This window comes from Orcinus orca, unplaced genomic scaffold (assembly GCF_937001465.1).
Source record: "Orcinus orca unplaced genomic scaffold, mOrcOrc1.1 scaffold_23, whole genome shotgun sequence".
Taxonomy (NCBI): Eukaryota; Metazoa; Chordata; class Mammalia; order Artiodactyla; family Delphinidae; genus Orcinus; species Orcinus orca.
In genome coordinates this window covers 3,500,826-3,525,216 of record NW_026043884.1, presented here as the reverse complement: position 1 = coordinate 3,525,216, position 24,391 = coordinate 3,500,826, and the positions used below count along the sequence as shown (strand labels likewise).

Below are 24,391 nucleotides of genomic sequence, written 5' to 3'. Positions count from 1 at the left end.
ACCCCAACTCACCTTTCCCCTTAAGCAAGCATAAGTTGGTTTTCTAAATTTGAGACCCTGTTCTGTTTTGTAATCCAGTTCCTGTGTAGCCAAGTTTACATTCCGTGTATTAGTGATATCTTATGATGTTTCTTTTTCTGTGTGACTTATTTCAGTTAGAATCATCATACCTGAATCCACTCATTATGCTGCTACGGGCCTGAGGACATAGATTTCATTGCTGAGTGATATTGCATTGTACGTAAGTACCACAAATTCTTTATCCGTTTTTCGCTTTCTGCGATATTGAACTTGTACCGTAAACGAGGTTCTTGTAAACAGAGCCGTCCCAAACTTTGGGGTGGCTGTGTCTTTTTGATTTTAATTTCCCTAAGCTATAGGGCCATAAGTGGCAGTGCCCTAGGCTCTGTTGCTTTGATTTTAGATGTTTCAGGAAACACCATACACGTCTCCCGAGTGGCTGTTGGCAATATACATCCCGCCCATCAACATAACAAGTCTCCCAGTTCTCCATGGCCTGTCCTGCCTTTCTGGATTTTACACTTTTTTCAGTTGGCCCTTTTGACCGGGGGGAAGTGAGACTTCATTGTAGTGCAGATTTCCTTTGCAAGCTTGCTTGGTTGGCCAAAAAGGGCGTATGCGTTTTTTCCTGAATATATTCATGAAAAAACGCATACGCCCTTTTTGGCCAAGTGCATCATTGTCGACCTTCTGCCTCTTTTCCTATGCTTTAAATGCAATTCCAGTGTACCTCCTGAAATTGGTTTCCTGCAGTTCTGCCCCGCTTTCAAGTCCTCTTGGCAGCCTTACTTCAGTATATTTTTGGACGATAGCTGTCATTTATAACTCTGCAGGTTTGTGAATTCAGTGCCACTGAGTTCCTTACTTCAACTCTATTTCTTGTCAGCTGGCCGCAACACCGCAGGATTGCTTCAGGCCCTAATCTGGTTCCGGCACGGCACGCTAAGCCTTTGCTTAATTGCTCTTCCTGGTGGGAAATGAGAGTTAAATTTGCCCGTCCAGACACCTCCAGCTAGTCTCTCATTGGTTCTCCCTATTCCTCTTCATCTTCCGCAGAAATTGCAAACTGGGCCAAACAGGAGGTTAAAGGCACTGACTCTCCAAGTCGGGAGAGTGTTAGTAAAGCGTCTGGAATGTTGCACCCGAGTACCAGGGGACGAGAACTGAGACATATTGGAACACGTCTCCCGTTCACATGGTTGATCATACTCTGGGTTCCACATGCATGATTTAGCTGAAGGAAGAATCCCTTAAACCTGGAGAGTTGAGACCCGTGGAATGGGTACCATGCAATATGACTTCAAAGGGTCTTCATTTGCTCACCGAACCTCTCCAATCCTATCACTGCTGCGTTTATGCCCCTGTACACATGCTTGATTCTCTTTCGGAGACATAGCGATCCATAGGTTTTAAGATACTTACTAGTCAGGTACATTCTCAGGCGTTTAATATGGGGTGTTGAGTCCATTTCGTTGAGCAAGGAGTAGCTCTTGTCTATTACATATTTGGCTTAACGAACTTTATCTGTGCTCATTTCAATCTCTGGTTTTATGCAGCACCCCAACTCACCTTTCCCCTTAAGCAAGCATAAGTTGGTTTTCTAAATTTGAGACCCTGTTCTGTTTTGTAATCCAGTTCCTGTGTAGCCAAGTTTACATTCCGTGTATTAGTGATATCTTATGATGTTTCTTTTTCTGTGTGACTTATTTCAGTTAGAATCATCATACCTGAATCCACTCATTATGCTGCTACGGGCCTGAGGACATAGATTTCATTGCTGAGTGATATTGCATTGTACGTAAGTACCACAAATTCTTTATCCGTTTTTCGCTTTCTGCGATATTGAACTTGTACCGTAAACGAGGTTCTTGTAAACAGAGCCGTCCCAAACTTTGGGGTGGCTGTGTCTTTTTGATTTTAATTTCCCTAAGCTATAGGGCCATAAGTGGCAGTGCCCTAGGCTCTGTTGCTTTGATTTTAGATGTTTCAGGAAACACCATACACTTCTCCCGAGTGGCTGTTGGCAATATACATCCCGCCCATCAACATAACAAGTCTCCCAGTTCTCCATGGCCTGTCCTGCCTTTCTGGATTTTACACTTTTTTCAGTTGGCCCTTTTGACCGGGGGGAAGTGAGACTTCATTGTAGTGCAGATTTCCTTTGCAAGCTTGCTTGGTTGGCCAAAAAGGGCGTATGCGTTTTTTCCTGAATATATTCAGGAAAAAACGCATACGCTCTTTTTCGCCAAGTGCATCATTGTCGACGTTTTGCCTCTTTTCCTATGTTTTAAATGCAATTCCAGTGTACCTCCTGAAATTGGTTTCCTGCAATTCTGCCCCGCTTTCAAGTCCTCTTGGCAGCCTTACTTCAGTATATTTTTTGACGATAGCTGTCATTTATAACTCTGCAGGTTTGTGAATTCACTGCCACTGAGTTCCTTTCTTCAACTCTCTTTCTTGTCAGCTGGCCGCAACACCGCAGGATTGCTTCAGGCCCTAATCTGGTTCCGGCACGGCACGCTGAGCCTTTGGTTAATTCCTCTTCCTGGTGGGAAATGAGAGTTAAATTTGCCCGTCCAGACACCTCCAGCTAGTCTCTCATTGGTTCTCCCTATTCCTGTTCATCTTCCACTGAAATTGCAAACTGGGCCAAACAGGAGGTTAAAGGCACTGACTCTCCAAGTCGGGAGAGTGTTAGTAAAGCATCTGGAATGTTGCACCCGAGTACCAGGGGACGAGAACTGAGACATATTGGAACACGTCTCCCGATCACACGGTTGATCATACTCTGGGTTCCACATGCATGATTTAGCTGCAGGAAGAATCCCTTAAACCTGGAGAGTTGAGACCCGTGGAATGGGTACCATGCAATATGACTTCAAAGGGTCTTCATTTGCTCACCGAACCTCTCCAATTCTATCACTGCTGCGTTTATGCCCCTGTACACATGCTTGATTCTCTTTCAGAGACATAGCAATCCATAGGTTTTAAGATACTTACTAGTCAGGTACATTCTTAGGCGTTTAATATGGGGTTTCAGTCCATTTCATTGAGCAAGGAGTAGCTCTTGTCTATTACATATTTGGCTTAAGGAACTTTATCTGTGCTCATTTCAATCTCTGGTTTTATGCAGCACCCCAACTCACCTTTCCCCTTAAGCAAGCATAAGTTGGTTTTCTAAATTTGAGACCCTGTTCTGTTTTGTAATCCAGTTCCTGTGTAGCCAAGTTTACATTCCGTGTATTAGTGATATCTTATGATGTTTCTTTTTCTGTGTGACTTATTTCAGTTAGAATCATCATACCTGAATCCACTCATTATGCTGCTACGGGCCTGATGACATAGATTTCATTGCTGAGTGATATTGCATTGTACGTAAGTACCACAACTTCTTTATCCATTTTTCACTTTCTGCGATATTGAACTTGTCCCGTAAACGAGTTTCTTGTAAACAGAGCCGTCCCAAACTTTGGGGTGGCTGAGTCTTTTTGATTTTAATTTCCCTAAGCTATAGGGCCATAAGTGGAAGTGCCCTAGGCTCTGTTGCTTTGTTTTTTAGATGTTTCAGGAAACACCATACATTTCTCCCAAGTGGCTGTTGGCAATATACATCCCGCCCATCAACATAACAAGTCTCCCAGTTCTCCATGGCCTGTCCTGCCTTTCTGGATTTTACACTTTTTTCAGTTGGCCCTTTTGACCGGGGGGAAGTGAGACTTCATTGTAGTGCAGATTTCCTTTGCAAGCTTGCTTGGTTGGCCAAAAAGGGCGTATGCGTTTTTTCCTGAATATATTCAGGAAAAAACGCATACGCTCTTTTTCGCCAAGTGCATCATTGTCGACGTTTTGCCTCTTTTCCTATGTTTTAAATGCAATTCCAGTGTACCTCCTGAAATTGGTTTCCTGCAATTCTGCCCCGCTTTCAAGTCCTCTTGGCAGCCTTACTTCAGTATATTTTTTGACGATAGCTGTCATTTATAACTCTGCAGGTTTGTGAATTCACTGCCACTGAGTTCCTTTCTTCAACTCTCTTTCTTGTCAGCTGGCCGCAACACCGCAGGATTGCTTCAGGCCCTAATCTGGTTCCGGCACGGCACGCTGAGCCTTTGGTTAATTCCTCTTCCTGGTGGGAAATGAGAGTTAAATTTGCCCGTCCAGACACCTCCAGCTAGTCTCTCATTGGTTCTCCCTATTCCTGTTCATCTTCCACTGAAATTGCAAACTGGGCCAAACAGGAGGTTAAAGGCACTGACTCTCCAAGTCGGGAGAGTGTTAGTAAAGCATCTGGAATGTTGCACCCGAGTACCAGGGGACGAGAACTGAGACATATTGGAACACGTCTCCCGATCACACGGTTGATCATACTCTGGGTTCCACATGCATGATTTAGCTGCAGGAAGAATCCCTTAAACCTGGAGAGTTGAGACCCGTGGAATGGGTACCATGCAATATGACTTCAAAGGGTCTTCATTTGCTCACCGAACCTCTCCAATTCTATCACTGCTGCGTTTATGCCCCTGTACACATGCTTGATTCTCTTTCAGAGACATAGCAATCCATAGGTTTTAAGATACTTACTAGTCAGGTACATTCTTAGGCGTTTAATATGGGGTTTCAGTCCATTTCATTGAGCAAGGAGTAGCTCTTGTCTATTACATATTTGGCTTAAGGAACTTTATCTGTGCTCATTTCAATCTCTGGTTTTATGCAGCACCCCAACTCACCTTTCCCCTTAAGCAAGCATAAGTTGGTTTTCTAAATTTGAGACCCTGTTCTGTTTTGTAATCCAGTTCCTGTGTAGCCAAGTTTACATTCCGTGTATTAGTGATATCTTATGATGTTTCTTTTTCTGTGTGACTTATTTCAGTTAGAATCATCATACCTGAATCCACTCATTATGCTGCTACGGGCCTGATGACATAGATTTCATTGCTGAGTGATATTGCATTGTACGTAAGTACCACAACTTCTTTATCCATTTTTCACTTTCTGCGATATTGAACTTGTCCCGTAAACGAGTTTCTTGTAAACAGAGCCGTCCCAAACTTTGGGGTGGCTGAGTCTTTTTGATTTTAATTTCCCTAAGCTATAGGGCCATAAGTGGAAGTGCCCTAGGCTCTGTTGCTTTGTTTTTTAGATGTTTCAGGAAACACCATACATTTCTCCCAAGTGGCTGTTGGCAATATACATCCTGCCCATCAGCATAACAAGTCTCCCAGTTCTCCATGGCCTGTCCTGCCTTTCTGGATTTTACACTTTTTTCAGAGGGCCCTTTTGACCGGGGGGAAGGGAGACTTCATTGTAGTGCAGATTTCCTTTGCAAGCTTGCTTGGTTGGCCAAAAAGGGCGTATGCGTTTTTTCCTGAATATATTCAGGAAAAAACGCATGCGCCCTTTTTGGCCAAGTGCATCATTGTCGACGTTTTGCCTCTTTTCCTATGCTTTAAATGCAATTCCACTCTACCTCCTGAAATCGGTTTCCTGCAATTCTGCCCCGCTTTCAAGTCCTCTTGGCAGCCTTACTTCAGTATATTTTTGGACGATAGCTGTCATTTATAACTCTGCAGGTTTGTGAATTACAGTGCCCCTGAGCTCCTTTCTTCAACTCGCTTTCTTGTGAGCTGGCCGCAACACCGCAGGATTGCTTCAGGCCCTAATCTGGTTCCGGCACGGCCCGCTGAGCCTTTGGTTAATTCCTCTTCCTGGTTCGAAATGAGAGTTAAATTTGCCCGTCCAGACACCTCCAGCTAGTCTCTTGTTGGTTCTCCCTATTCCTGTTCATCTTCCGTAGAAATTGCAAACTGGGCCAAACAGGAGGTTAAAGGCACTGACTCTCCAAGTCGGGAGAGTGTTAGTAAAGTGTCTGGAATGTTGCACCCGAGTACCAGGGGACGAGAACTGAGACATATTGGAACACGTCTCCCGATCACACGGTTGACCATACTCTGGGTTCCACATGCATGATTTAGCTGAAGGAAGAATCCCTTAAACCTGGAGAGTTGAGACCCGTGGAATGGGTACCATGCAATATGACTTCAAAGGGTCTTCATATGCTCACCGAACCCCTCCAATCCTATCACTGCTGCGTTTATGCCCCTGTACACATGCTTGATTCTCTTTCGCAGACATAGCAATCCATAGGTTTTAAGATACTTACTAGTCAGGTACATTCTTAGGCGTTTAATATGGGGTGTTGAGTCCATTTCGTTGAACAAGGAGTAGGTCTTTTCTATTTCATATTTGGCTTAAGGAACTTTATCTGTGCTCATTTCAATGTCTGGTGTTATGCAGCACCCCATCTCACCTTTCCCCTTAAGCAAGCATAAGTTGGTTTTCTAAATTTGAGACCCTGTTCTGTTTTGTAATTCAGTTCCTGTGTAGCCAAGTTTACATTCCGTGTATTAGTGATATCTTATGATGTTTCTTTTTCTGTGTGACTTATTTCAGTTAGAATCATCATAGCTGAATCCCCTCATTATGCTGCTACGGGCCTGATGACATAGATTTCATTGCTGAGTGATATTGCATTGTACGTAAGTACCACAACTTCTTTATCCATTTTTTGCTTTCTGCGATATTGAACTTGTACAGTAAACGAAGTTCTTGTAAACAGAGCCATCCCAAACTTTCGGGTGGCTGTGTCTTTTTGATTTTAATTTCCCTAAGCTATAGGACCATAAGTGGAAGTGCCCTAGGCTCTGTTCCTCTGTTTTTTCGATGTTTCAGGAAGCACCATACACTTCTCTCCAGTGGCTGTTGGCAATTTACATCCCACCCATCAGCATAACAAGGCTCCCAGTTCTCCATGGCCTGTCCTGCCTTTCTGGATTTTACACTTTTTTCAGATGGCCCTTTTGACCCGGGGGAAGTGAGACTTCATTGTAGTGCAGATTTCCTTTGCAAGCTTGCTTGGTTGGCCAAAAAGGGCGTATGCGTTTTTTCCTGAATATATTCAAGAAAAATCGCATACGCCCTTTTTACCCAAGTGCATCATTGTCGACATTCTGCCTCTTTTCCTATGCTTTAAATGCAATTCCAGTCTACCTCCTGAAATCGGTTTCCTGCAATTGTGCCTTGCTTTCAATGCCTCTTCATAGCCTTATCTCAATATATTTTTTGAAAATAGTTGGGCTTTATAACTCTGCAGGTTTTTGAATTGCAGTGGCCCTTAGCTCCATTTTTCAGCTCTTATTTTTGTGATCTTGCCTCATAACCACAGCATTCCTTCAGGCCGTATTCTTCTTCTGGGGCACCTTGCTGTGCCTTTGGTTTATTCTTCTTACTGATGTGAAATTAGAGTGACATGTGCCCATTGAAACTGCTACAGCTAGTTTCTCACTGGTTCCCCCTATTCCTATTCATCCTCCGCACTAACTGCAGACTGTGCGATACCAGAACTTAAAGGCATTGACTCTCCATGTGGGGATATTGTTAGTAAAGCGGCTGGAATGTCGATCTGGAGCCGCAGGAGAGGAAAAATGATGTGTGTTTTAGAAACCTTTCCCGATCATATGGTATACCAGTCGCTGGGTTTCCCAAGCATGGTTTAGCTGTAGGAAGATTCCCTTCAACCTGGAGTTTTGGGACCCTTGGAATGAGTAGCATGAAGTATTGCATTAAACTTTTGGCAGTTGCTCACCAAAGCTCACCAATCCTCTCAGCCCCAAGTGTGCAGCCTTATGTGTTATCCAGCTGTGGGTTTATATGTGGTCAATCCAGGTTGCATCACAGCCCCTGAGCAAATTTTGTAAGAATTTTTCTCTCTTTCATTGTTTCTGCGTTTTGTTTTTAAAATTTATTTCTATAATGGGGTTTAGCTCATTTTCACTGCTGTGTTTGTGCCGCTCTGCACACACTTGATTCCCTTATGGAGATATATCAATACATGGGTTTTAAGATTCTTATTACTCAGATATATTTCTCTGCGGTGTATAGGGTGTGTTGAGGCCAGTTCATTGAGCAAGGTGTAGATCTTGTCTAATATCTATTTGGTTTATTGAACGATATCTGTGCTAATTTCAAACTCTGGTTTTATGCATCACCCCACCTCTCCTTTCCCCTTAAGCTGACATAAGTGTGTTTTCTAAATGTGAGACACTGTTCTGTTCTGTAATTCATTTCTTGTGCAGCCATATTTACCCTCCCTGTATAAGTGATATCTTATGATATGTTTCTTTTTCTGTTTGACTTATTTCAAGTAGTATTATCGGACCTAAATCCACTCTTTATCCTTCTACTAGCCTTATTACCTTGATTTCATGGTGAAGAGATATTCCATTGTACATAAGTACCACATCTTCTTTATCCATTGTTCTCTTTCCTGGGATATTTAAGGTGTACTGAAGTTGAGGTTCTTGTAAACAGAGTAGCCCTAAACTGTGGTGTGCTTGTGTCTTGTTGATTTTTAGACTTCCCTAGATATACTCCCATGATTGGAAGTGTCCTATGCTCTGTAGCTCTGTTTTTTAGATGATTTAGGAACCACCATACACTTCTCCAGAGTGGCTCTCGGCAGTTCACACACTGCCCATCAGCGTATAAAGGCTCCCTGTTCTCCATGGCCTGTCCTGCATTTCTGGTTTTTACAAATTTTTAGGATGGCCCTTTTGACCGGTGGGAAATGAGACTTCTTTGTTGTGCACATTTGCATTGCTTGCTTGCTTCGTTGCCCATAAAGTGCGTATGCCTTTTTTCCTGGATATAATCAGGAAAACACGCATACGCCCTTTTGGGCCAACTGCATCATTGTCGAAATTCTGCCGCTTTTCATGTGCTTTAAAGACGAGTCCAATCTATCTCTTGAAATCTGTTTCTTGCAATTCTGTCTTGCATTCAGATCCTCTTCTTTGCCTTACCTCAACATATTTTTGGACGTTAGTTTTCATTTATAACTCTGCAGGTTTGTGAATTGCAGTGACCCTGAGCTCCATTTTTTAAGTTGCTCTTTTGTGAGCTGGCCTCAAACCCGCAGGATTGCTTCAGGCCCTATTTTGGCTCCGGCGAGGCGGGCTGAGCCTTTTTTCAATTCTTATTCTTAATGGGAAATTAGAGTGATATGTGCCCGTCCAAACCCCTACAACTATTCTCTCATTGGTTCCCCCTCTTCCCGTTCATCCTCCTCACAATTTGCAAAATGTGTGAAACAGAAGTTGAAATGTGCTGATTCTCCAAGTGGGGAGATTCTAAGTAACGTGGCTGGAATGGTGAACAGGAGCACCAGGAGAGGATAAATGAGCTGCATTTTAGACACATCTCCCGATCACATGGTGTACAGTCCTCTGGGTTTTCCATGCATGTTTTAGCTGTAGGAAGATCCCTTGAACCTGCAGATTTGGGACCCATTGAATGGGTACCAGGTAGTATTACTTTAAAGGGTGTGCATTTCCTCACCCAACCTCACATTTCTCTTAGTGCAAACAGTTTCCAGCCTTATGTCTCATCCTGCTGTGGGTCTAGATGTGTTCAATCCATGTTGCATCACCGTCCCTGAGGAAAAGTTGTAAGAGGTTTTCTCTGTCTCTCTGTCGTTTATTTTTTTCAATTTATTACTATATTGGTTACAGCTGATTTTCAAAGCTCTGTTTCTTGCTGCTGTACATCCACTTGATTCACGTACAGAGAGACATCAGTAAATTCTTTTTCAGATTCTTACCAGTCGTATATATTCTTTTCCGGTGACTTGAGTGTGCTGAGTGCAGTTCTTTTAGCTACCGTGTGGGCCTTGTTGATTATCAGTTTGGTATTTGGAATGGTATCTTTGCTAATTTCAACCTCCTGGATGATGCCTCACCCCTCCCCACCTTTCCCGTTTAGCAGCCTTATGCGTGTTTTCTACATATTTGACTATGTTTTTGTTTTGTAATTTATTTCATGTGTAGCCATTTTGGATTCCACCTTTAAGTGATATCTTATGATATGTGTCTTTTTCTTTTTGAATTATGTCACTTAGAATGATCATACGTAACTCCTCCGGAGTTGTTACAACTGGCCATATTTCATTGATTTCCAGGCTGAATAATATTCCACTCTACCTAAGTACCACATCTCTATCCATTTTTTCTCTCCAGAGACATTTAAGTTATATCCTAGTCGAGGATCTTTTAAACAGAGAGGGGGTAAACATTGGGGTGCCTGTGTCCTCTCGATTTTTGTTTTTCCCAAGATATACGCCCATGAGTGCAAGTGCCCTATGCTCTGTAGCTCATTTTTTAGATGCTTTAGTAAACACAATACACTTCTCCAGAATGGCCGTTGGCAATATACATTTCCACTATAAGTCTCACAGGGCTCCCTCTTCTCCTTGCCCTGTCCTGCATTTCTGTTGTTTACGCTTTATGCGGATGGCTCTTCTGACTGATGCGAAGTGATATCTTTTGTAGTATTGACTTCCAGTGCCCACCTGTTTGGTTGGCTAAAAAAGTGTATGCCCTTTTCTTGAATATGTACAGAAAAAAACGCATACACCCTTTTTGGCCAACTGCAATGTTGGCAATGTTCAGCTCCTTTTCTTGTGCTTAATGGCGAGTCCTTTCTACCTCCTCAGATCCCTTTCCTGCCATTCTCCCTTGCTTACAAGTCCTTTTCTCTGACTTTCCTCAAGACATTTTTCAGTGATGGATATTTTCAACTCTGCAGTTTCGTGAATTTTACTGCCCCTGAGTTCCATTGTTCAACTTGTGTTTATGGGAACTGGCCACAAAGCAGAGGGATTTCCTCAAGCCCTATACTGTTTCCATGGGCAACCCTAGCCTTTGGTCAATTCGTCTTCCTGATTGGAAATTAGAGTGACATGTGCCTGTCTGAACACCTAGGACTTGTCTCTCATTGTTCCTCATCCTTCCGCTTCATCCTCTGGACAAATTCCAAACTGTACGCAACAGGATGTTGACAGTGCTGACATCTCCAAGTGGGGAGACTGTTAGTAAAGACGCTGGAGGGGTGAACCCGAGCACCAGGAGATGAGGAGATGAGATGCCTTTTCCAAACTCTTCCCGATCAGACGGTATACCATCCTCTGGGTGTGACAGACATGTTTTAGCAGTAGGAAGAGTCCCATTCATGTAAGGAGAACACCAGGGCTTTTTCAAAATCAGTGTCTCCCCGAAACCCAAACTGGGGAATTTTTTAAGCTACGGCTACACATATGTTCATTAAGGGCCTTGGGAAGTAGGCAGAGTCCAAACTTTAGATGATTGAAGTCTTCAGGGTCAGAAGCACTCACCACCAGCTTCCCTTATGTTACACTTTAACTGTCATTGATAGATGATGTCAATAAAAATATCTATTCTTTTCCAGATTATTTCCCCTTATAGGTTATAGCAAAATGTTGAGTGTAGTTCCCTGTGCTATACAGTAGTTCCTTGTTGATGATCTATTTTATACATAGCAGTGTGTATGTGTTAATCCCAAACTGTTAATTTATCCCTCCTCCCACCTTTCTCCTTTGGTAATAATAAATTATAAGATTTTATACTTCTCAGAAATGGGGGAGCTGAAAGAGAGGTATCATTTTCAATGGAAAAGCATTTAAAACAAGATTGAAGCTTTAACCAAGATTATTAGATGTACATCCTTGGAAAGAAATCACTTCGTTTCTCTAATATTGACCTGACAAATAAGACAAACCTTTTCACTGAACTTGCTTATAATAAAGTGATGGAAATATCAAATGGAAGTGTTAGAAACATCTTATTTTACCCGAGCCTTATACACTGTTCTATGTTAACTACAGTTTGGCTCACACATCTGTTCATTGAGGTTACAATAGTCTCAATTTCTGTTACTGATCCTCCAGAGTGGACCCCAACAAGTGTCCCCCTGCCCAGTGTCATTGGGGCCAACAGATCGAGACTGAGTTTGGTTCACAAGCAAAGGAAACTTTATATTTTGATCAGAGAATGGAGAGGTGAGAGCATGCACTACCCCGTGGGCTGTGGGCTGGGCTGTTGTGTAGAGATCCTGTCAGAGTCAGTGGGAGGGAGGGGGCTGAGCTCTCGAGGGCCGGGTTGGCTGCAGCTCAGGCTCTATATCGCGGAGTCTGCACTGGGCCCCAGGGGCTGAGGTGTCGTCCCAGCCATTCTGCACTAGGAAATCTGGTCTGAAGTGCCGGGTGTGGAACCTCTGCATGCGGGACCCTAGGAGCACATGAAATTAGACAAAGCACAAAGGATAAAAACGGTTAGACTTGACTTTATTGCCCAGATTCTATTTTTATCTCCCAGGGATTTTTAATGGGCTTTGCTGGGGACAAACCCCTCCTCTGCCTTTTGCCCCGTTCCTCATTCTTGGAGTGCTGAGGGTGCAGACCCTTCTTCTGTAACTGCTGAGTGCTGAGTTGGGAGCCCTCATACCCGGGGGCGAGGGTCAGAGCTCTCCCCAGCAGCCTCCAGGTGACGTTGATTGTCCCCAGGCCCCCTGCCTCCCTGCTCGTCCACCTGAGCACCAGCATTGGAAGTGTTATAGATTCTAATGACCTTTAAGGGTCCAGGAAAGAGATGTGCAGAGACGCTGTGGGGGCCGGTTTCACCCCGCCCCACATTTGTTCGGCCACCTTAGGCTGACCGTTTCTGCCAGCCTAGATGCTCTGACCAGTAGTCTGCGCTTTCTTCAATTAGGTCCCTGAATTAACGTACAAACAGCACCAGGTGTCAGAGCCCTGCCCGCTCAACTCCCAGACAGTCCAGGGTCAGTGGTGATCAAGGACCATGATGGCCACTGAGTCAACAGCCTTTTGAAGTAAACAGAAGTCCAGCCGGTCTCATTGGCCACCATCATCACGGTGTCTGTAGGCTTTTCTTTGGTGACAGTGTGATATACGGTTCCCCCGCCAAGATTATTAGCTCCCCTCTGGGTGCAGTATGTCCTGCAAGCAGTAGTCTATTCTTTTGGGACACACTCTTGTTGTTTTATGAGAGAAACTCCAGGTCAAGTGATGTTCACATGAGTCGTCATGGTGCCCTGTTGCCCCCGGTTATCTCTCTGGATGTTGGAGTTGGAAGGCCTCCTCACTCGAGGTTGGTGTGCCCACAGAGCGAACCCTGCAACTTCAGGGCATGGTTGGTGGTTAGGATCACCACGTGGGGTCCTTTTCCCTTAGGAGTGAGGTGGCCTTTGGGGCTGCTGATTTCCAGGTTTTTAGATACCGCCAGTATCTTGGCCAGATGTGGCAGTGGGCCAAGCCCCTTGGTGACCGTAGTTTATCCTACCTGGATGGCATTCATTGCATTCTTGCATTGTTCCATTTCAAGTGGTCCCAGATTTTGCACTAATTCTCCAATGGCGATTCACTGGGAATGTAAAGGTCAAAGGGTTTAGCTAAATTGGGGAATTCCAGGGCAAGGGTCTGAATTGACTGCTCTTTCCATTCTTGAAAGGCCACTTCTGGATTCTATTCAAAAGGATCATCATCTTTTCCTTTCAGTGTTTCATATAGAGGCCCAGCTAGTAGACTGTAGTTAGGGATCCAGAAGCAGCAAACCCTGGCCTCCCCAGGAACCCCTAAGCTGTCTTCTAGTTTTAGAAAGGGGTAAGGCTGAAAATGGTTTCTTCCCTTTCCTGGGATGGGCTTCTCCGACCTTCTGTGAGAATGAAGCCCAGGCAGGTCACCGCAGTCTGTGATATTTGAGCTTTTTCTTGGACAACTTCTATCCTTTATTGGCTTGGTAGTTCAGAGGCCTCCTTAGTAGGGCTGGCGATCAGAATGTCGTCTGCGTACTGAAGGAGGGTTTCCCTCCCCAGAGGTAGAACTTTTAGGTCTTTAGCTAAGCTTTCCCCAAAGATGGTGTGGGAATTTTTGCACCCTTGGGGCAAGACGGCCCGGAAGTATTGTTTTAGTTGTATGTTGAGTCCTGCCACTCACAAGCCAAAATTTCTTGTGACTCTGGGACTAATGGAATACAAAAGAAGGCATCATTGAAGACTAATACAGAATACCATGTCCTGGTGGTTGGTAGAATGACCAGCAGGGTGTAGGAATTAGGAGCAGCTGGAGGTATATCCTCGGTGGCTTCACTGACTGTCCTGACATCCTTTACCAGGTCCCCAGCAGCCCATGGGGCTCTCGTGGTCAGACCAATCCCAGAATATGGAGCTCACCTGGGCAGGTACCCCACCCCCACCCCAGCCCACGGGGCTCTCGTGGTCAGGCCCCTCCCAGGATACAGAGCTACCCTTGCAGGTACCGTGGCAGGGCTGGGCACACAGGAACCGTGCACATAGCCCTCATTGCAGAGCACCCCCAGCTCACCTGTCGCTCAGAGCTGACACAGAGCACCTCAGAGCAGGACTTGAACTAACAAACAGCAGCTGCGACAGGTCTGTGACCCTGGGCATCACTCTGTGCGGCCTCCCTCCACCTGGTCTTCCAGAGACTTCCACTGCACCCGGGGCACCAGGCCTCTGTCTCCAACCACCACCCACCCCTCCTCTCCCTGACTCCTGGGTTCCTCTCATTAGAAGAGGGTTTTCTTGAAGTTGTCTCCCACTCATGGGCCAGATAAAATGATTAGAAAACAAGCCAAAGCTGCAGCCCCTTGTCTATCCTGACTCTCAGGAGCCCACACCTGTTCCTTGGACCTGGGCGGTTCAGCAATTTCCATTTTCTGCAACTGTGAGCCCCTGAGGGGTGATGATTGGCTGACCTGGGCAGCCTCACCGTGCCGGCCAGCCCTCCCCAGGTGTGCCTGGGTTGAGATCAATATAAATACCACTCCAGGCAGCAAGAGGCCCTGCAGCCGTGCCTGACGCCATTTTCTCTGCCCTGTCAGCAGTCTCGGGGCTGGGCTGGTGGGAGGGAGTGAGAGGCCACGGCTTTGTGGGTGGCCCAGTGTGAGTGGGGCTCTGCTGGACTTTCTGCAGCAGTTGCCAGGCTGCCACCTGCTAAAGAAGAGGATGTGTCACCCATACCTGCTGCTGGAATTTCTCCCTGGGCAGAGGTGAGGAAGGAAAGAAGCAGTGGGGGCAGGGACAGGACGGGTATCTCAGGCAGGGAAATGGAAATCTTCCAGAAGAGCACCCAGGGCCAGGACCATCCTGGCTGGCCTGCAGGCACCAAGTCGGCCGGCATGCTGTCACTCGTGTGGCTCTATGGCCCTTCCTCTACGCTTTCAAGTCCTTGTATATATTCAGGTGTTTTACCTGGGACGGGTGGGAATAGTTCAGCAGCAACTGGCCTGGGGCTCAGCTCACGTTTACTCACAGATGCCTCGGCACGGTGCCCCAGCTTTGCAATGAGGACGCTTGTTGCGTGGGGGCTGCTGGCTGAATGGGAGACGATTCCCCACCACTGACCAACTTCAGAATTGTTTACAACTGGAGCAAGTGCCCTGATACGGTTTTCCTCTGTGGAACTGGTGGGTTCTGTGTTTTTTTTCTCTTTTTCGTTTTTGGTTCAAGGTAGATTTTATTCCTCTTTTTTGTATTTACAGATATAAGCATGGAAATAATTTATTCATATAAATACATGTATGTGAAGGGAATAATTGTTTTTTCTGTTTTATTTTTTAAATTTTATTTCTTTTTAATTTTGAATTTTATTTTATATTTTTATACAGCAGGTTCTTATTGGTTACCTATTTTATACGTATAAATGTATACATGCCAATCCCAGTCTCTCAACTCCTCCCACCACCACCACCCCAACAGCCTTCCACCCTTGTTGTCCATACGTTTGTTGTCTACATCTGTTGCTCTATTTATGCCTTGCAAAATGGTTAACCTGTACAGTTTTTCTAGGTTCCACATATATGCATGAATATACAAGATTTGTTTTTCTCTTTCTGACTTACTTCACTCTGTATGACACTCTCTAGATCCATCGACGTCTTGACAAATGACCCAATTTCATTCCTTTTCATGGCTTAGTAATATTCCATTTTATATATGTACCACTGCTTTATGCATTCGTCTGTCTGTGGGCATTTAGGTTGCTTCCATTACCTCGATATTGTAAAGAGTGAGGCAATGAACATTGCGGTGAATGTCTCTTTTTGATTTATGGTTTTGTCTGGGTATATGTCCAGAACTGGGATTGCTGTATCATATGGTAATTCTACTGTTAGTTTCTTAAGAAACTCCATATTGTTCTCCATAGTGACTGTATCAATTTATATTCCCAACAATAGTGGAAGAGGGTTCCTTTTCTCCACACCCTTTCCAGCATTTTTTGTTTGTAGATTTTCTGATGATGCCCATTCTACCAGGTGTGAGGTGATACCTCATTGCTGAGTCCATTTCCTTGAGCAAGGGGTAGGTCCTGTCTATTAAATATTTGGCTTATGGAACGGTATCTGTACTAATTTCAAACTCTGGTTTTATGCAGCACCCCAACTCACCTTCCCACTTAAGCAAGCATAAGTTGGTTTTCTAAATTTGAGACCGTGTTCTGTTTTGTAAATCAGTTCATGTGTAGCCAAGTTCTCATTCCATGTATTAGTGGTACCTTATGATGTTTCTTTTTCTGTGTGACTTTTTTCACTTAGAATCACCGTGCCTCAATCCACTCATTATGCTGGTACGGGCCTGGTGACATAGTTTTCATTGCTGAGAGGTATTCTGTTGTACGTAAGTACCGCAACTTCTTTATCCATTATTTGTTCTCTGGCATATTTAACTTGTGCTGCAGAAGAGGTTCCTGTAAACAGAGCTGTCCCAAACTTTGGGGTGGCTGTGTCTTTTTGATTTTAATTTCCCTAAGCTATAGGACCATAAGTGGAAGTGCCCTAGGCTCTGTTGCTTTGTTTTTTATATGTTTCAGGAAACACCATACACTTCTCCCGAGTGGCTGTTGGCAATTTACATCCCACCCATCAGCATAACAAGGCTCCCAGTTCTCCATGGCCTGTCCTGCCTTTCTGGATTTTACACTTTTTTCAGATTGCCCTTTTGACCGGGGGGAAGTGAGACTTCATTGTAGTGCAGATTTCCTTTGCAAGCTTGCTTGGTTGGCCAAAAAGTGCGTATGCGTTTTTCCCTGAATATATTCAGGAAAAAACGCATACGCCCTTTTTGGCCAAGTGCATCATTGTCGACGTTCTGCCTCTTTTCCTATGCTTTAAATGCAATTCCAGTCTGCCTCCTGAAATCGGTTTCCTGCAATTCTGCCCCGCTTTCAAGTCCGCTTGGCAGCCTTACTTCAGTATATTTTTGGATGATAGCTGTCATTTATAACTCTGCAGGTTTGTGAATTACAGTGTTCTTGAGCTCCTTTCTTCAACTCGCTTCCTTGTGAGCTGCCCGCAACACTGCAGGATTGTTTCAGGCCCTAATCTGGGTCTGGCACGGCATGCTGAGCCTTTGGTTACTCCTCTTCCTGGTGTGAAATAAGAGTTAAATTTGCCCGTCCAGACACCTCTAGCTAGTCTCTCATTGGTTCTCCCTATTCCTGTTCATCTTCCGCAGAAATTGCAAACTGGGCCAAACAGGAGGTTAAAGGCACTGACTCTCCAAGTCGGCAGAGCGTTAGTAAAGCGTCTGGAATGTTGCACCCGAGTACCAGGGGACGAGAACTGAGACATATTGGAACACGTCTCCCGATCACACGGTTGATCATACTCTGGGTTCCACATGCATGCTTTTGCTGAAGGAAGAATCCCTTAAAGCTGGAGAGTTGAGACCCATGGAATGGGTACCATGCAATATGACTTCAAAGGGTCTTCATTTGCTCACCGAACCTCTCCAATCCTATCACTGCTGCGTTTATGCCCCTGTACTCACGCTTGATTCTCTTTCGGAGACATAGCAATCCATACGTTTTAAGATACTTACTAGTCAGGCACATTCTTAGGCGTTTAATATGGGGTGTTGAGTCCATTTCGTTGAGCAAGGAGTAGCTCTTGTCTATTACATATTTGGCTTAAGGAACTTTATCTGTGCTCATTTCAATGTCTGGTTTTATGCAGCACCCCAACTCACCTTTCCCCTTAAGCAAGCATAAGTTGGTTTTCTAAATTTGAGACCCTGTTCTGTTTTGTAATTCAGTTCTGTGTAGCCAAGTTTACATTCCGTGTATTAGTGATATCTTATGATGTTTCTTTTTCTGTGTGACTTATTTCAGTTAGAATCATCATACCTGAATCCACTCATTATGCTGCTACGGGCCTGATGACATAGATTTCGTTGCGGAGTGATATTGTATTGTACGTAAGTACCACAACTTCTTTATCCATTTTTCACTTTCTGCGATATTGAACTTGTACCGTAAACGAGGTTCTTGTAAACAGAACGGTCCCAAACTTTGGGGTGGCTGTGTCTTTTTGATTTTAATTTCCCTAAGCTATAGGACCATAAGGGGAAGTGCCCTAGGCTCTGTTGCTTTGTTTTTTACATGTTTCAGGAAACACCATACACTTCTCCCGAGTGGCTGTTGGCAATTTACATCCCGCCCATCAGCATAACAAGGCTCCCAGTTCTCCATGGCCTGCCCTGCCTTTCTGGATTTTACACTTTTTTCAGATGGCCCTTTTGACCGGGGGGAAGTGAGACTTCATTGTAGTGCAGATTTCCTTTGCAAGCTTGCTTGGTTGGCCAAAAAGGGCGTATGCGTTTTTTCCTGAATATATTCAGGAAAAAACGCATACGCCCTTTTTGGCCAAGTGCATCATTGTCGACCTTCTGCCTCTTTTCCTATGCTTTAAATGCAATTCCAGTCTACCTCCTGAAATCGGTTTCCTGCAATTCTGCCACGCTTTCAAGTCCTCTTGGCAGCCTTACTTCAGTATATTTTTAGACGATAGCTGTCATTTATAACTCTGCAGGTTTGTGAATTACAGTGCCCCTGAGCTCCATTCTTCAACTTGCTTTCTTGTGAGCTGGCCGCAACACCGCAGGATTGCTTCAGGCCCTAATCTGTTTCCGGCATGGCATGCTGAGCCTTTGGTTAATTCCTCTTCCTGGTGGGAAATGAGAGTTAAATTTGCCCGTGCAGACACCTCCAGCTAGTCTCTCATTGATTCTCCCTATTCCTGTTCATCTTCCACAGAAATTGCAAACTGGGCCAAACAGGAGGTTAAAGGCACTGACTCTCCAAGTCGGGAGAGTGTTAATAAAACATCTGGAATGTTGCACCCGAGTACCAGGTGACAAGAACTGAGACATATTTCAACACGTCTCCCGATCACACGGTTGATCATACTCTGGGTTCCACAAGCATGTTTTAGCTGAAGGAAGAATGCCTTAAACCTGGAGAGTTGAGACCCGTGCAATGGGTACCATGCAATATGACTTTAAAGGGTCTTCATTTGCTCACCAAACCTCTCCAATCCTATCACTGCTGCGTTTATGCCACTGTACACACGCTTGATTCTCTTTCGGAGACATAGCAATCCATAGGTTTTAAGATACTTATTGGTCAGGTACATTCTTAGGCGTTTAATATGGGGTGTTGAGTCCATTTCATTGAGCAAGGAGTAGCTCTTGTGTATTACATATTTGGCTTAAGGAACTTTATCTGTGCTCATTTCAATCTCTGGTTTTATGCAGCACCCCAACTCACCTTTCCCCTCAAGCAAGCATAAGTTGGTTTTCTATATTTGAGACCCTGTTGTGTTTTGTAATCCAGTTCCTGTGTAGCCAAGTTTACATTCCGTGTATTAGTGATATCTTATGATGTTTCTTTTTCTGTGTGACTTATTTCAGTTAGAATCATCATACGTGAATCCACTCATTATGCTGCTACGGGCCTGATGACATAGATTTCATTGCGGAGTGATATTGCATTGTACATAAGTACCACAACTTCTTTATCCATTTTTCACTTTCTGCGATATTAAACTTGCCCCGTAAACGAGTTTCTTGTAAACAGAGCCGTCCCAAACTTTGGGGTGGCTGTGCCTTTTTGATTTTAATTTCCCTAAGCTATAGGACCATAAGTGGAAGTGCCCTAGGCTCTGTTGTTTTGTTTTTTAGATGTTTCAGGAAACACCATACACTTCTCCCCAATGGCTGTTGGCAATTTACATCCCACCCATCAGCATAACAAGGCTCCCAGTTCTCCATGGCCTGTCCTGCCTTTCTGCATTTTACACTTTTTTCAGATGGCCCTTTTGACCGGGGGGAAGTCAGACTTCATTGTAGTGCAGATTTCCTTTGCAAGCTTGCTTGGTTGGCCAAAAAGGGCGTATGCGTTTTTTCCTGAATATATTCAGGAAAAAACGCATACGCCCTTTTAGGCCAAGTGCATCATTGTCCACGTTCTGCCTCTTTTCCTATGCTTTAAATGCAATTCCAGTCTACCTCCTGAAATCGGTTTCCTGCAATTCTGCCCCGCTTTCAAGTCCTCTTGGCAGGCTTACTTCAGTATATTTTTGGACGATAGCTGTCATTTATAACTATGCAGGTTTGTGACTTACAGTGCCCCTGAGCTCCTTTCTTCAACTCGGTTTCTTGTGAAGTGGCTGCAACACCGCAGGATTGCTTCAGGCCCTAATCTGGTTCCGGCACGGCCCGCTGAGCCTTTGGTTAATTCCTCTAACTGGTGGGAAATGAGAGTTAAATTTGCCCGTCCAGACACCTCCAGCTAGTCTCTCATCGGTTCTCCCTATTCCTGTTCATCTTCCGCAGAAATTGCAAACTGGGCCAAACAGGAGGTTAAAGGCACTGACTCTCCAAGTCGGGAGAGTGTTAATAAAGCATCTGGAATGTTGCACCCGAGTACCAGGGGATGAGAACTGAGACATATTAGAACACGTCTCCCGATCACACGGTTGATCATACTCTGGGTTCCACATGCATGTGTTAGCTGAAGGAAGAATCCCTTAAACCTGGAGAGTTGAGACCCGTGGAATGGGTACCATGCAATATGACTTCAAAGGGTCTTCATTTGCTCAGCGAACCTCTCCAATCCTATCACTGCTGCGTTTATGTCCCTATACACACGCTTGATTCTCTTTCGGAGACATAGCAATCCATAGGTTTTGAGATACTTACTAGTCAGGCACATTCTTAGGCGTTTAATATGGGGTGTTGAGTCCATTTCGTTGAGCAAGGAGTAGCTCTTGTCTATTCCATATTTGGCTTAAGGAAATTTATCTGTGCTCATTTCAATCTCTGGTTTTATGCAGCACCCCAACTCACCTTTCCCCTTAAGCAAGCATTAGTTGGTTTTCTAAATTTGAGACCCTGTTCTGTTTTGTAATTCAGTTTCTGTGTAGCCAACTTTACATTCCATGTATTAATGATATCTTATGATGTTTCTTTTTCTGTGTGACTTATTTCAGTTAGAATCATCATACCTGAATCCACTCATTATGCTGCTACGGGTCTGATGACATAGATTTCATTGCTGAGTGATATTGTATTGTACGTAAGTACCACAACTTCTTTATCCATTTTACACTTTCTGCGATATTGAACTTGTACTGTAAACGAGGTTCTTGTAAACAGAACCGTCCCAAACTTTGGGGTGGCTGTGTCGTTTTGATTTTAATTTCCCTAAGCTATAGGACCATAAGTGGAAGTGCCCTACGCTCTGTTGCTTTGTTTTTTAGATGTTTCAGGAAGCACCATACACTTCTCCCCAGTGGCTGTTGGCAATTTACATCCCGCCCATCAGCATAACAAGTCTCCCAGTTCTCCATGGCCTGTCCTGCCTTTCTGGATTTTACACTTTTTTCAGATGGCCCTTTTGACCGGGGGGAAGTGAGACTTCATTGTAGTGCAGATTTCCTTTGCAAGCTTGATTGGTTGGCCAAGAAGGGCGTATGCGTTTTTTCCTGAATATATTCAGGAAAAAACGCATACGCCCTTTTTGGCCAAGTGCATCATTGTTGACGTTCTGCCTCTTTTCCTATGCTTTAAATGCAATTCCAGTCTACCTCCTGAAATCGGTTTCCTGCAATTCTGCCCCGCTTTCAAGTCCTCTTGGCAGGCTTACTTCAGTATATTTTTGGACGATAGCTGTCATTTATAACTCTGCAGGTTTGTGAATTACAGTGCCCCTCAGCTCCTTTCTTCAACTCGCTTTCTTGTGAGCTGGCCGCAACACCACAGAATTGCTTCAGGCCCTAATCTGTTTCCGGCATGGCACACTGAGCCTTTGGTTAATTCCCCTTCCTGGTGGGAAATGAGAGTTAAATTTGCACGTCCAGACACCTCCAGCTAGTCTCTCATTGGTTCTCCCTATTCCTGTTCATCTTCCGCAGAAATTGCAAACTGGGCCAAACAGGAGGTTAAAGGCACTGACTCTCCAAGTTGGGAGAGAGTTAGTAAAGCGTCTGGAATGTTGCACCCGAGTACCAGGGGACGAGAACTGAGACATATTGGAAAACGTCTCCCGATCACACGGTTGATCATACTCTGGGTTCCACATGCATGTTTTAGCTGAAGGAAGAATCCCTTAAACCTGGAGAGTTGAGACCCGTGGAATGGGTACCATGCAATATGACTTCAAAGGGTCTTCATTTGCTCACCGAACCTCTCCAATCCTATCACTGCTGCGTTTATGACCCTGTACACACGCTTGATTCTCTTTCAGAGACATAGCAATCCATAGGTTTTAAGATACTTACTAGTCAGCTACATATTTAGGCGTTTAATATGGCGTGTTGAGTCCATTTCGTTGAGCAAGGAGTAGCTCTTGTCTAATACATAAGTGCCTTAAGGAACTTTATCTGTGCTCATTTCAATCTCTGGTTTTATGCAGCACCCCAACTCACCTTTCCCCTTAAGCAAGCATAAGTTGGTTTTCTAAATTTGAGACCCTGTTTTGTTTTGTAATTCAGTTCCTGTGTAGCCAAGTTTACATTCCGTGTATTAGTGATATCTTATGATGTTTCTTTTTCTGTGTGACTTATCTCAGTTAGAATCATCATACCTGAATCCACTCATTATGCTGCTACGGGCCTGATGACGTAGATTTCATTGCTGAGTGATATTGCATTGTACGTAAGTACCAAAACTTCTTTATCAATTTTTTGCTTTCTGCGATATTGAACTTGTACCGTAAACGAGGTTCTTGTAAACAGAGCCGTCCCAAACTTTGGCGTGGCTGGGCCTTTTTGATTTTAATTTCACTAAGCTATAGGACCATAAGTGGAAGTGCCCTAGGCTCTGTTCCTCTGTTTTTTAGATGTTTCAGGAAGCACCATACATTTCTCCTGAGTGGCTGTTGGCAATTTACATCCCGCCCATCAGCATAACAAGGCTCCCAGTTCTCCATGGCCTGTCTTGCCTTTCTGGATTTTACACTTTTTTCAGATGGCCCTTTTGACCGGGGGGAAGTGAGACTTCATTGCAGTGCAGATTTCCTTTGCAAGGTTGCTTGGTTGGCCAAAAAGTGCGTATGCGTTTTTTCCTGAATATATTCAGGAAGAAACACATACGCCCTTTTTGGCCAAGTGCATCATTGTGGACGTTCTGCCTCTTTTCCTATGCTTTAAATGCAATTCCAGTCTACCTCCTGAAATCAGTTTCCTGCAATTCTGCCCCGCTTTCAAGTCCTCTTCGCAGCCTTACTTCAGTATATTTTTGGACGATAGCTGTCATTTATAACTCTGCAGGTTTGTGAATTACAGTGCCCCTGAGCTCCTTTCTTCAACTCGCTTTCTTGTGAGCTGGCCGCAACACCGCAGGATTGCTTTTGGCCCTAATCTGGTTCCGGCACGGCCCGCTGAGCCTTTGGTTAATTCCTCTAACTGGTGGGAAATGAGAGTTAAATTTTCCCGTCCAGACACCTCCAGCTAGTCTCTCATCGGTTCTCCCTATTCCTGTTCATCTTCCGCAGAAATTGCAAACTGGGCCAAACAGGAGGTTAAAGGCACTGACTCTCCAACTCGGGAGAGGGTTAGTAAAGCGTCTGGAATGTTGCACCCGAGTACCAGGGGACGAGAACTGAGACATATTGCAACACGTCTCCTGATCACATGGTTGATCATACTCTGGGTTCCACATGCATGCTTTAGCTGAAGGAAGAATCCCTTAAACCTGGAGAGTTGAGACCCATGGAATGGGTACCATGCAATATGACTTCAAAGGGTCTTCATTTGCTCACCGATCCTCTCCAATCCTATCACTGCTGCATTTATGCCCCTGTACACACGCTTGATTCTCTTTTGGAGACGTAGCAATCCATAGGTTTTAAGATACATACTAGTCAGCTACATTCTTAGGCGTTTAATATGGGGTGTTGAGTCCATTTCGTTGAGCAAGGAGTAGCTCTTTTGTATTACATATTTGGCTTAAGGAACTTTATCTGTGCTCATTTCAATCTCTGGTTTTATGCAGCACCCCAACTCACCTTTCCCCTTAAGCAAGCATAAGTTGGCTTTCTAAATTTGAGACCCTGTTCTGTTTTGTAATCCAGTTCCTGTGTAGCCAAGTTTACATTCCGTGTATTAGTGATATCTTATGATGTTTCTTTTTCTGTGTGACTTATTTC

The 24,391-nt window shown here is 44.4% G+C and overlaps 1 long non-coding RNA gene across 1 annotated transcript in view; it reads right to left on the bottom strand.

Annotated features, from left to right (window-relative positions):
- Window positions 1-1,187: 1,187 nt before the first annotated feature.
- The window catches only part of LOC125963347 (uncharacterized), a 334,169-nt gene continuing 310,965 nt past the window's right edge, over window positions 1,188-24,391 (bottom strand). Inside the window, exon 3 of the long non-coding RNA XR_007475173.1 lies at window positions 1,188-1,229. This is a non-coding gene — a long non-coding RNA (uncharacterized LOC125963347). The remainder of the gene's footprint in view (window positions 1,230-24,391) is intronic.